At 42.3% G+C, this 13,765-nt stretch overlaps 1 protein-coding gene across 2 annotated transcripts in view; it reads right to left on the bottom strand.

The window, feature by feature from the left end:
* raraa (retinoic acid receptor, alpha a) overlaps window positions 1-13,765 on the bottom strand; it is a 161,866-nt gene that overhangs the window by 103,734 nt on the left and 44,367 nt on the right. For both annotated transcript variants that reach the window (XM_036573191.1, XM_036573192.1), the window contains exon 2: window positions 5,223-5,494. The gene's annotated coding sequence lies outside the window, so the exon portion shown is untranslated. The remainder of the gene's footprint in view (window positions 1-5,222; window positions 5,495-13,765) is intronic.

Below are 13,765 nucleotides of genomic sequence, written 5' to 3'. Positions count from 1 at the left end.
TAGAGTCACCCACGGTGTTCCACAGGGGTCTGTACTTGGCCTACTTTTATTTAGCGTTCACATGTTCCCCACTCGGTCATATTATTCAAAAGCATGACTTGGACTACCTGGTGAACGTCTGACGACACGGTTAAAGATTGGCTTGTGTTATTTTGACCAATATTATTTACATTTGTTGCAAAACACCCACAAAAACACATGGATGCTCACGGCACACAACAATGTGATTGCAGCCTCCGCAAATGACATTTTCAGTGTAATGATTAATGAGTAACGTTTCTACATTAAATGTTGCTATTTCATGTTATTCATGGCTTGCAAAAGCTTCTTATTTTATGACTGTGTTTGTTTCTTATTCTTAACAAGAGAAATTAAAAAATAGGTCATGTTGATTTGCCAATGGCTGCTTCTAAGCTAACCTAAACTTTTATTCAGTCACTTTTAAAGGTTTGTTGACATTTGGCTATTTTTTCAAATAACAGCATTTGGTCAGTCATTTGTTGTATATTAGCAATGAGACTGGGAATTAGTGGAGATCCTTCTTCCCATGGTATTGAAGATGGTGTTAAATATGAATATTTTTTAATAATAGAGTATCAAAGTTAGACTACTAACACTAGACCCATATATATATGATAAACCGCTCAGCACTGAACATTCATCAAGGCCATCTCAACTAGACCATGCTCTGGACTCTCTGGCTTTGAGCTCCTGGATCAGCCCCAGACCAAACATTTACCTTACAAATCTCACACTGACATATTTTTCAGATAAACAATATTTATGAGCCAATCGCGCACCTCGCCTGAGCCCAGCTGACCAATGGCATGGGCTGCAAAGCCAAATCTGGTGAAGGGACAATGGTTAATTTGCAGGGTGGTGTGGACCCCAGCCGGTGCCGGACGACACGCAGGACAGACACTTATAGCCATTGTAGTGGGTCGTCTGTTTACACCTCTGTCTCAAAATACCTCTTGACGAGTTGACGCGACGAGGTGAGGAGCGCGTGTGAATGTGAGAGGAGGACGCAGCGTCTCCCATCTCACAACTGCTCACAACTGCTCATGGGTTAAACCAAGGAACGTAGCATGAACCCATTAAAGACTATTTTAAACCAGCAGTTCTCAAACGTTTTTAGTCTAAGGCCCAGTTTGTTGATAGAACAGTTTAAAAACCATAAACACTAAATAAATGTGCCACTGCGCACTGCAAATAACCTGCCCCCCCATCAGCACCAGTAATGAGCGCCTCCTTCAGTAAATCTGTCCCTTTAACTACAGTTAATCTCTGTGTACAGTGTACAGCACAGATACAGTAGCTATGAAAGAACGCGTGTGGGCGGAGCCTGGACAGGCCGATTTCACAGAGAGAGAGAGAGAGAGAGAGAGAGAGAGAGAGAGAGAGAGAGAGAGAGAGAACGGTACCCTAAAAGAAATGATGATGAGGTTATAGATTTCTCATTTTGGGATTGTTGTAAGAATATTATAAGATCTTAAACTTGTTTTTAGACTTTTTAGACTATTCCTTTAACTAAGTAAAATTATCTGCATTATTTCTTGAAATAAGTAAAATTATATGAAAAATGTATTGAAATAAATAAAATCTGCATTAATCCTCGAAATAAGTACAATTACCTGCATTATTTCTTGAAATAAGCAAAATTATCTGCATTATTTCTTGAAATAAGTAAAATTATCTGCATTATTTCTTGAAATAAGTAAAATTATCTACATTACTACTTGAAATAAGTAAAAATGTCTGCATTATTTCTTGAAATAAGTAAAATTATCCACATTATTTCTAGAAATAAGTATAATTATTTGCATTATTTCTTGTAATATGTAACATTATCTGCATTATTTCCTGAAGTATGTAAAATGATCTACATTAATTTTTGAAATATCTTTATTAATTTTTTGAAAATCTGCCAATGGAATAAGACACCTTAACTAGATAAAACTACTTAAAGCAAATAAAAAACATCTGGAAATCTAGAAAGTTAAACGATCTTGTAATATTCCTACAAAAACCATAAATCAGAAATATCAGACATTCAGTCTAGATTTAAGATCATTTCCCTTGATATTTTTTAAGTCTAGGTATAATCTGAGAGTCGACTAAGAGAGACTAAATATCTATCAATATAACACCTGTAGTGCAAAGCTATCAGTGTGTATCAGTGCTTTGTAAACGTTTTCCGTGTATTTTAACGATATCGTGATTTTGCAGAGATCAGACTGAAAGAGGAAATTCAAATCAACCCACACACAACAAACCAGAGGAGCCACTTTCTGAAGGAAAACATCAGAAGAAGGAGAAAAGCTCCAGAGCCCACATTTGCACAAAACTTTCATTAGCGTGTGCGGTGGGGGCGCGGGGGTGCGGGAGCGGGAGCGGCCATATCTGCTCCATTAGCGCCTCCAACCATAAATCAGGCAAATCTCTCCTCCGGGGCGGCGAGCTAATGACACCGCGCCCGCTAATGCTAGCGCTGCGGGGCCCGTCATTACAGGCACTGAACAGAAAACACACGCCGGGGTGAAACCCGGGGGCTCCGACTCACTTTCTTTAGCTTCAAACACCTCCGTTTACACCGCTGACCGCCTTAAATTCAGTTCGCTTCTGTCGTAGAAAAGCACTTCTTACGGTTTTGTGCTCATTTTCGTTTCGTTGTTTGGCTTGTTGCGCCATTTTCGTTTCATTATTTAGCTTATGATGTCATTTTCTTTTCAATATTTAACTTGAAAACTTAACTTGAAAATTTAACTTGCCAGGTCATTTCATTATTCAGCTTCTCGTGCCAACTTCATTTTATTACTTGGCTTGAAAATTTAATTCATTATTTGGCTTATGGTTCCATCCATCCATCCATCGTCTAAACCGCTTATCCTTCTGGGTCACAGTGGGGTGCTGGAGCCTATCCCAGCTGTCATTGGGCAGAAGGCAGGATACACCCTGGACAGGTCGCCAGTCCATCGCAGGGCAGACAGACAGACATACACAGTCACACACTCACTCACACCTAGGGGCAATTTAGTGTGTCCAATCGGCCTGACTGCATGTTTTTGGACCGTGGGAGGAAACCAGAGTACCCGGAAGAAACCCATGCAGACACTGGGAGAACAGGCCGTCTGGTCACCCGGCCGGGAATCGAACCCAGGCCATTCTTGCTGTGAGGCGACAGCGCTACCCACTGCACCACCATGCCGCCCGCTTATGGTTCCATTTTTGTTTAATTATTTAACTTGTTTTGTCATTTTCATTTCACCATTTGGCTACTGAGTCATTTTCTTTTTTTTGGCTGGGTGAATCATTTTCATTTAGTTTTTTGGCTCACTGTGTCATTTTTGTTTAATTAGCTGAAAGTGCTGTTTTGCTTAGCTTGTCATTTTTGTTTCTCTGCGTAGCTTGCTGTGTTATTTTCTCTTCATTGTTTAGTTTCTTGTGTCTTCACTGATCTACGCTGTTAAACCGTGAAGCCCTGTCACCGGGCCTACGCTCCAGCTCCTCACTCTCAGAACTATACAAATCACCCATTTGTTTCATAGTAGTTGCTGAATAATTTACAGATGTCACTGAATAATAAGCCTTAAAAAAGCTGAGTGACTGAGCAATAAGCTTAGAGTTTAAGGGCGAGAGATGCAGGTGAAGGAGACAGTGAGAGTAGAAATGGGCTGTGTTTGATTTCTATTTAGTTTTGTGAAACACAGCTCAGCACTGAGACAGAAAAACATTTAGAGACATCATCATTAACACACAAACACGCACTCATAGTAACACAGCATCACATTTGGACTGAAACAGCAGGACTGGGCCTCAGGGAATCATCACACAGCTTCAAACACTACAACACAAAGAACTTAGTAGAGCTGCAACTACTGAATGTTTACATTTACATATATTCTATTGAATATTATCTTAAATATTCTATAAGCATTGCACTGTTGTAAGAATTCTATTAATTTACTTTTTAATGTACTTTTTTTTTTTACTATCAACCATTTTTAACTCTCTCTCTCTCAGACTCTTAGGCTGTTTTTCTGCCATTCTGAACTTATGCAGCATCAAAGGCTGTGTGTGTGTGTGTGTGTGTGTGTGTGTGTGTGTGCGTGTGTCTGTGTGTGTGTGTGTGTGTGTGAGTGTGTGTGTGTGTGTGTGTGTGTGTGTGTGTGTGTGTAGTCTCTGTGGAGAGGAAGTGAAAACGATAACATTAAGCTGTTTCACTCCAAACACACGCTGCTCTCAAACGTCACGGCGATCGCCCAGCGAGACCCTGGACCTGCATGTGTGTTTGTGTGTGTGTGTGTGTGTGTGTGTGTGTGTGTGTGTGTGTGTGTGTGTTATGTCACATCCTCAGCTCCTGCCAGTTGGAGTAAGGAGCCAGTGTTTGCATTTTTCTCGGAGAAAGGGCGGCCGTGGCACGGAGCAGAACGCATGGATTTCCACCAAGAACAACTGTAGAGTTCCAAAACTAATGAACCAATCACACACACACACACACACACACACACACACACACACACACGCACAATAGAGCTTTACATATAAACTGAAACTTACCAGAATTCAACTAATCTAACAAAATTCTGCTAGAATCCAAAAAATACCTTTCTGAAAATGAGCTGACTCCAACAAAATCTGTCTAAAACCCAAATACATCAAAATCCTATTAGAATCCACGAAATATCTGTCTAAAACAGCCAAACCCCACTAAATATCTCTAAAAAAGCCAAACTCAACTAAATATCTCTGACCAGAATCCACAAAAATCCAATGAACATAATTCCGTCTGTAACTGACCCGAATTCAACAAATTTCCGTCTGTAACTGACCTGAATCTAATGAAATTCTTTATGAAACTGACCAAAATCCAAAGAAATTCTGCAGGAACTGACCTGAATTGAACCAAAATCTTAAACTCCAACAAAAATCTGTCCAAAACTGACCTGAATCTGATGAAATTCAAGCCTAACTAACTTTCATTAATACTTATCTAAAGGTCCTCTAAGCCACACATTGTATATAAATGTAAATATAAACGTGTCTCTGCACACACAGGCACTTCCTCACACACAAGGGCCATTTTCCTCTTCACTGTCCTTAGCAGCTGGAATCAGGACTAACCAATGTGTAGAGGTGGAGCACGATTACAGACACAGTATATAGGTCAGTGGACGTGAGCTCTATATAACGGCATCTCTCCTAGCGTGTGTGTCACATACCTGTTCCATTAACCCAGCACTCGTCCTCAATCGTCTCCCTCCTCAGCCGTCTCTCTTCTTAACCGTCTCTCTCCTTGACTGCCCCCTCCTCAGCCGCCTCTCTTCCTGACTGTCTCTTTCCTTGGCCGTCTCTCTCCTCGAGTGTCTCTATCCTCGACCGTCGATCTCTTCAGCTGCCTCCCTCGTCAGCTGTATCTCTCCTCGGCTGTCTCTCTCCTCAACTGTCTCTCTCCTCAGCCGCTATGGATCCTGTATTTGAACGTCGTCCTCCACTGAGTTACAAAGAGAGAGAGAAGGGAGAGAGACACATCAGCTTAACTGGACCTAAATTTTAATACTTCATACTCAAATAAACAAACCCAATTTAATTAATCACCCTCCACTGGTCAGTACCTCCACTGGTCAGTATTTTGTTGAATAATGGAAACTAGGCCGAGGAATTTGGCTTTGGTAGTATATTGCTATATACTGCGATTGCAGCATGGCTTAGTAAAGCACTTACACACTGTAGGCTGTGTGGTGGGCCAGGGTCCCCAGAGGCAAATGATATATAAAGTTGGTAGGTGGGTTTCAAATTGTCTGTCAACTTCCACATGCAATGGAAAATAAAAACTAAGTAAGATATATATAGTATATATGTGAAGGGGTTTTGGGTGGGTGGGGGGGAAGATAACTATCTGGAGGGCCAGATCACACGTCCTCACAGGCCACACACTGGGCAGCCAAATGTTACAGTGATTTTACCACAGTTAAAAGGAGATTCCATCAATCTTCCAAAATGTCTTCATAATTAAATGCTTAAGATGTAAACAAAGTCATTCAGCGTGGTTCGATGTGAAATGGTGTTTCAGAGAAACTTAGAGTGAGAATTGGTCACAGCGGTGGTGATAGGAACCAGACGTCTGAAGCCTCGAAAAGCTCCCTCACAGAAACTTATTTTGCTAGCATCTAGTAGCACTGTGAGACTCTGGTCTAGGTGATACAATCTTGAAATGTTCTTATTTAAACTGGGATTATCAATCATCTCACTCCAGTTAGGAATGGAACTATCCATTTTATAATGAACTCCAGCCCACCGCAAAAGCACAAACAGGGTCTGCAAGGTGACGCGTGCCGCGCAAAAGACGGACACTAACAAGAAGTGATCATTTGCGAAAGTATGATTTACACGCCTCACAGCCAATCACGATCACCTCTAAACGTTCCTTCCTCCGTCATGTGAACCTAGAACAAACCTGCAGTGAGAACGACGGGGGTAGTCAATACGTCTGATTTATTAGAAAAACGTATACTGCTGGACTCATGCTGTCCTCGTCTTCTGGACGTGGGGGCTGCTTTTATTTCACTTCTGAAGCTGAAAGGTTTAGGATTAAACCCTGTCGAAGACCAAACTCACAACAGACAGAATGTTACTGCAGACACTGCACTCATAAGCTCCTTCTGGTGTAGGTTCCCAGTGACTTGCGTGAACTAGCACACCTCACTGGAGAAACTTTAACACCGTAAATGAGCGACTTCCGAAGCCACGGCCACATTCCTTATTAAAAACAAGGAGTTTTCCGTGCGATCAGGATTAGAGTCAAAGATTATTCCATTATTCCAACAGCTGAAGGGTTTTTCATGCCGTGGCGCAGAAGTACAGAGTTCAGTTGTTGTGAGGCTGTGCGTATATCGTTGATTTTACAACGGCTTTGAACGCGGCTCAGCCAATCAGATTTTAATGCACACACACACACACACACACACACACACACACACACACACACACACACACCTTGATCAGCATGTCTGACTCTCACACACTTCATTATGGACGTCGTTATTCAGCTGAGCCGAGCTCAGTATCTCACTACACTGAGACACACTCATCACCTCCTACTGGAAACACATCCAATCCACTGTCTATGTCTCTCTCTCTCACTCTCTCTCTCTCTGCCTGCTCTCTCTCTCTCTCTCTCTCTCTCTCTCTCTCAGACACAATGGACATTAGCAGTTCAGTCAGGAGGGAGGAGGAGTGAAAAATGAAACTCGTCCGCTTCCTCTCCTCCCTCCCTTCACCTCCCTTTTCCCTCTCTCTTTTCTTTCTGTCTCATTTTCTCCTACTTTTCTTGTTCTTTCCCTCTTCTTTCCATCTCGCTCTCCTTTTTCTCCTTCTCTCTTTCCTTTTACGCCTTTCTCTTTCTCCTTTTATCTTCCTCCTCTCTCTCTCTCTGTCAATTCTCCTCTCCCCTGCTTCCCGTCTTGTCTCCATATTTTCTGTCTCTCTCTTCTCTCTCGTTCTCTCGCTCTTTCTCATTGTCTTCCTCTTTTTTCCTCAGTCTTTCCTACTATTCTGACTTGTCTGTGCTCATCACTCTGGTCATCTGTGCTGACCGTCATCCTCATTGATCACTAGAAGACAGAGGTTTATAAGAGAGAGAGAGAGAGAAAGAGGGAGAGAGAGAAAGAGGGAGAGAGACCCTTGTACAGTGGCCTATTTGTGTGAAAAAACAATGGCAGGATTGACGGAGTGCTGCAACATTATGAAGCATTCAGCACACGCCAAGTCCATCATACACACACACACACATTCAGATGTAGGTCAAATCAGCGCAGCAGGTCCAGCTCTATCAGGATGTGTGTGTGTGTGTGTGTGTGTGTGTGTGTGTGTGTGTGTGTGTCTGCTTTCCAGGTTTTTACTAACACGGTGGTGAAACAACACCATTTACATTTGCACTGTGTGTGTGTGTGTGTGTGTGTGTGTGTCTGTGTCATTAGCCATGCCAACTAGAAACAGCTACTTGCCCTGGAGCAACATAAACAACATTACACACGATTACATACTAGAGCTGGGCGATATGGCAAAAATATAACATCGTGATACTTCAAGAAATTTTCACGATACGCAATATACCATTTTATTTACTCTCTAAAACCACCAGTGAACCTGCACGTCTTCTCCGTTTTTATTTATGACGCTGTAGACAGTAAAATATGAAAAAATATGGAAAAATAAGGACTATTTTGCCTCAAAGCGGCCTGCATGTATCCCCCAGCATGAATGGATTAAAAAATGCATTTTAGCCTAAAAACCTAATGTAATGTAATAATATCTTACACATCAACCGACATATTCCTAATCATTTCATGTAATAACTCTCTGCGAAGGAGCTTTTAGAGACTTCAGATGTCTGGTTCCTATCACCACCACTGTGAACAACTCTGACTCTTTCTCTAGAAAAGAGCATTTCATACCAAACCACCCTGAATGATACATCTTACCAACTGAATTATGCAGAAATTTGGACAGTTTGGTGGAATTCCCCTTCAATAATGCTGTCTAGGCTACACTCAATATAATACAATGAATCAATACTCAACAGTAACAGAACTCTGATCATGTTATTTGCATTGGTTTGATGAAAAGCTGATCACAGACAGTCGGACGAAGACCTGGCGATGTGAGTGAGTGTGTAGCCCCTTCACAACGGCCAGGTGGGATTGATTCGGACGGCTGGTCTCACTGCAGGCATTCTCTCTCCACACACATACACACACACACACACACACCTCTCCACCCTGACACTCTTTCATCAGCTCCATCCATCCATCCGCCCAACACTCCTCCCTAAAGCCTTCGGCTTTTACGGCTGAAAGACGAGGAACACAGGAGCTCCACTCAATCAGCTCTCAGAGAGTTTGTGGTGATTTCCATTTCATTACACTCACTGCTGATAGTTTCGGACTTTGTAATTAAACCACGTTATGAGTCCAGAGACCATTAACACACACACACACACACACACACACACACACACACACACACACACACATTCTAATGGCCTGCCGGTCTGTGTTATACTCCTAACAAAAGAAGTGGCTATACTGTAAACCTGCCCAACACCAGCACCATGTGTGTATGTATGTTTATAAAACGGATAGTTCTGGTCCTAAAATCTGATTGGCTGAGCCGCAATATACGCACACCTATGACCACCTCACAGCAACTGAACTCTGTATTTCTGCGCCATGGCACGAAAACCCCTTTTGCTGTTATTGGAATAATCTTTGGCTCTAATGCTGCTCACATGGAGCACCGAGTGTACTGATGAAGTAAGAACCTGTTTTTGGTTCAAACTGAAGGGCTGGCAGCTTATGTTCTTAACTAGAACCAGGCTGGTCAGCTAGCTAACAGGCTAAAAGAGCCAACAGCCTAAACAGCTCCATCATTAATATCACAGGCTTGAACTAAAGTACTTACAGTGTGATGCGCTGTAAATCAGCAGTATAAACGTCTAAATAATGTCACTTGAATGTTTTACACGCTTTAAATGTTCGAATTTCAGTCAGAAGTAGCGTCAAACCCAGGCTGAATCCCAAACGGCTCCGTATTCCCTAAATAGTGTGCCAGATAAACAGTGCATCATTTATGCAGTGTGGAGTCCCAAAAGACTGTTTCTTAGCTGTATTTTGCTCTGTTGGGCTCCAGGATCCAGTATTTAAATTTCTACATAGTGCACTATGTAGGGAGCAGGGAGGAGTTTGAGATTCAGCCCCAGCATGAGAAGAGGGCGCCGCTGGATTGGTGCTAAATAAGACTCGTAGTGGTAATTTGGTGACTAAAAAGTCGTTATAAAGCGAAAGTTTCTGTATTAAATATTTTTGTAGAACTGTTGTGTAACAGCAATAAAACACTGCAGAACAATAGAACAGTCGTTTTAGATGTAAACAGAGTCATTCAGAGTGGTTTGGTGTAAAATGGTTCAGTTTTCTTTATAGTGGCGGTGATAGAAACCAGGGGTCACCATGACTACAACACAAATATAGCCATTTTATTTACTATCAAAACCACCAGTGAATCAACACGAGTCTTCTGAGCTTTTATACGGATGTTGATGATGGTGAAAGAGTGGAAACGTTTTCTCTGAAGACTATTTTGCCTTAAAACACACTGTGTATTACTCTCCACTGTGAACGGATTAAAAAAACACGTTTTAGGCTAAAATCTTCTCAAAACTATCAGTAAACAGAGTCTCAGACAGCAGTGACTTCATAACCATTTCATGTAGTAACTTTCTGTGAGGGAGCCTTTAGAGGTGGACGTCTGGTTCCTATCACCACCACTGTGAACAGTTCTGACTGTGAGTTTCTCCAGAACGAAGCATTTCACTCCAAACCACTCTGAATGACTCTGTTTAAACCATCTGATCACACTGGAATTTCGAAATATTGGTGGAACTGCCACTGATTCTAAACATTTGAACAGCTGCGTGTGAGCTTACAGTGTATTGCATCATAATCCTGGCGGACCCTCTATCTCTTCACCTGCTTCACCTTTAACCCTCATTGAGTAACTACACGACTCTGTGTGTTTATATGAGATTAGTTTAATTTAGTGTCCTGTTTTTATTTTGTCAGAGCCTAAAAACAAAAACATTCATCTCCACACAGAAAGTAAGCTCAGCAGCAGAGTTAGCGACTGATTTCCACCTGTGTCTGAGTTAAGGGACTGTTTGTAGGTCAGCAGCAGAAACTGTCTGAAATCTTTTGAACACTGCACAAAAAAGCTAACTGTGTGTTTTGGTCACTTTCGGCTACAATTACAGTGATAAAATCTCCATTTCGGTCGTTTTTCAGTTTTGAACATAATTTGAAAATACATGCTGGCCTTTCCATTGTGTGGAAATTGTACAATGAATGGATCAAAAGAAATGGCCCAAAGTGACATAGAAACCGCCTAGCAACCACCATGTACACCACAGCAACCACTTCGCAATGGCCTAGCAACTTTTGGCAACCACTACGTACACCATAGCAACCGCCTAGCAATCACTTGGAACAACTACACAGTAGCAAACGCCTAGCAACTGCTCGGCAACCACTACTTCCACCATAGCAAACGCCTAGCAACCACTTGGCAACCACTACTTCCACCATAGCAAACACCTAGCAACCGCTTGGCAACTACTACTTCCACCATAGCAAACGCCTAGCAACCGCTTGGCAACCACTACTTCCACCATAGCAAACACCTAGCAACCGCTTGGCAACCACTACTTCCACCTTAGCTAACGCCTAGCAACTACTTGGCAACCGCTACTTTCACCATAGCAAACACCCAGCAATCGCTTGGCAACCACTACTTCCATCATAGCAAACGCCTAGCAACCGCTCGGCAACCACTACTTCCACCATAGCAAACACCTAGCAACCGCTTGGCAACCACTACGTACACCTTAGCAAACACCTAGCAACCGCTCGGCAACCACTACTTCCATCACAGCAAACGCCTAGCAACCGCTCGGCAACCACTACTTCCATCATAGCAAACGCATAGCAACCACTCGGCAACCACTACTTCCACCATAGCAAACGCATAGCAACCACTCGGCAACCACAACGTACTCAGATGTGTCATCATCTGATGTGGAACTGCTAACAGAATTTTTACATCTTTGCGATTTTCTGCATTTCTCTGATCACAAACTCAGCGCCTCCTAAACACGTGAGCCACACTCACTCAGAGGCCTGCAGGGAAGCCCCGGACTAGAACACACACAGCGTGTGATGAGAGAGGACAAACAGATGTGATTTCAGGATAAGGAGTGAATTTCGGTTTGTATTACTCGCTGATCCGACGCTCTGCTGGCTCTATGACAGCGTTACGGCCGGAGACGTTAGAGAGGGTAAGTCCCGCTGACTGTTATGATGTGTAAACCATATCTGTCAGATAGGCCGAGAAACTGTGACACTTTCATGCAACTTCAGTGAAACTAAACTGCATGAGTTGCACAAGCGGCTTGCAACACACCTGAAACTCAGTCGCAACAGCCGTGTTTGTATGTGTATACAGTAATAATATGTCCCTTAGGTATTATATATGTAAGTATCTGTCAATGGACGAAAACAGACACACACAGTTAAGAAAGACACCAACAGGCAAAGAGACATAAAAAGACTGAGAGAAAGAAAGAGAAGAGAGAGAGAAAGAAAGTGAGAGAGAGCAAGAGAGAGAAAGAAAGCGAATGAAGAGAGAAACAAAGAGAGAGAGAGAGAGAAAGTGAGAGAGAGAGAGAGAGGCAAAGAGAGAAGAGCAAGAGAAACAGAATGAAGAGAAAGAAAAAGTAAGAAAAACAGCGAGAGGCAAAGACAAGAGAGAAAGAGAGAGAGAACGTGAAAGAGAGGAGAGAGAAAGAAAAAGAGAGAGAAAGAGAGAGAAAGTGAAAGTAAGAGAAGAGAGAAAGAGAGAAAGCAAAAGAAAGAAGAGAGAGAAAGTGAGAGAGAAAGATAGAGACAAGCGATAGAGAGTGAGAGACAGAGAGAAAGAGTGAGAGAGAAAAAAGAAAGCAAGAGAGCAGGAGAGAGAACTGCAGGAGGAATAGAATGAAAGGAGAGAGAAAGAAAAAGAGTAAGAAAGAGAGCGAGACAGAGAAAAGAGAGAGAAAGAAAGCGAAAGAGGAGAGAGAGAGAGAAAGAGCGAGAAAAAGAAAAAGTAAAAAGATAGTGAGAGACAGAAGAGAGAAAGAAAAAAGTAAGAAAGAGAGTGAAAGAGAGAGAACAGAGAAATAGAATGCAGAAAGAAAGAGAGAAAGGAAGAGAGAAAAAGAGAGGAGAGGAGAGAGAGAGGAGAGAGAGAGGGGAGAGAGAGAGAGAGAAAGGAGAGAGGAAAGAGAGGAGAGAGAGGGGAGAGGAAAGAGAGGAGAGAGAGAGGACAGAGAAAGAGGAGAGAGAGAGAGAGAGAGAGAGAGAGAGAGAGAGAGAGAGAGAGGGAGTAGAGAGAGGAGAGAGATGTGTGTAGAGGGGGAGGAGGAGTGTACAGTGGTCATTTTTCTGAAGCATCCTCCCTCGAGCCGGACTCTTGGCGGGACAATTATCGTCCTCCTCTCCATCACACACACACACACACACACACACACACACACACACACACACAGCATGACAGTCAGTGACAGGCTGTGTCCAGACTAATGATACAGAGGTCACTGGGGTGTGTGTGTGCGATGTTGAGTGTCTCTGTGCACTGTCCGTGTGCAGACGGATGATGGTGGGGTTAAAGGTCGAGCTCCTGACCAAAGGAGCAGAGACCGACCCACACAGTGCTGGACATCACCGCCGTCCGAAACGCCACATTACAGAGGAACCTCCCGCCAGAAGAAAACACATTCAGCAGCGAGGGAGACACACACACATACAGACACAAGGGGAGGTCCACCCATCCTTCAAAATTCTGCATAATTCAGTCAGCGAGATGTAAACAGTCCCCAAAGTAAACGTTTCAGATAGTAAATATATATATATATATAATATATATAGGTGTGTGTGTGTCTATATATATATGTTTGTATATATATATATATATATATATATATATATATATATATATATTTTTTTTTATATATATATATATATATATATATATATATATATATATATATATATATACACACACACACACAGTGTTCTATATCATCCATTAGAAAATCAAGAGCACTATACATAGCACTACTATAGTGAACAAAATCTAACATAGGTTCACTATAATAGTGTTCTGTATAGTGCTCCTG

The sequence above is a fragment of the Colossoma macropomum genome, unplaced genomic scaffold, assembly GCF_904425465.1.
Source record: "Colossoma macropomum unplaced genomic scaffold, Colossoma_macropomum, whole genome shotgun sequence".
Classification (NCBI taxonomy): domain Eukaryota; kingdom Metazoa; phylum Chordata; class Actinopteri; order Characiformes; family Serrasalmidae; genus Colossoma; species Colossoma macropomum.
The sequence above is the reverse complement of the archived record's forward strand: the minus strand, read 5'-3'. Positions and strand labels throughout refer to the sequence as shown.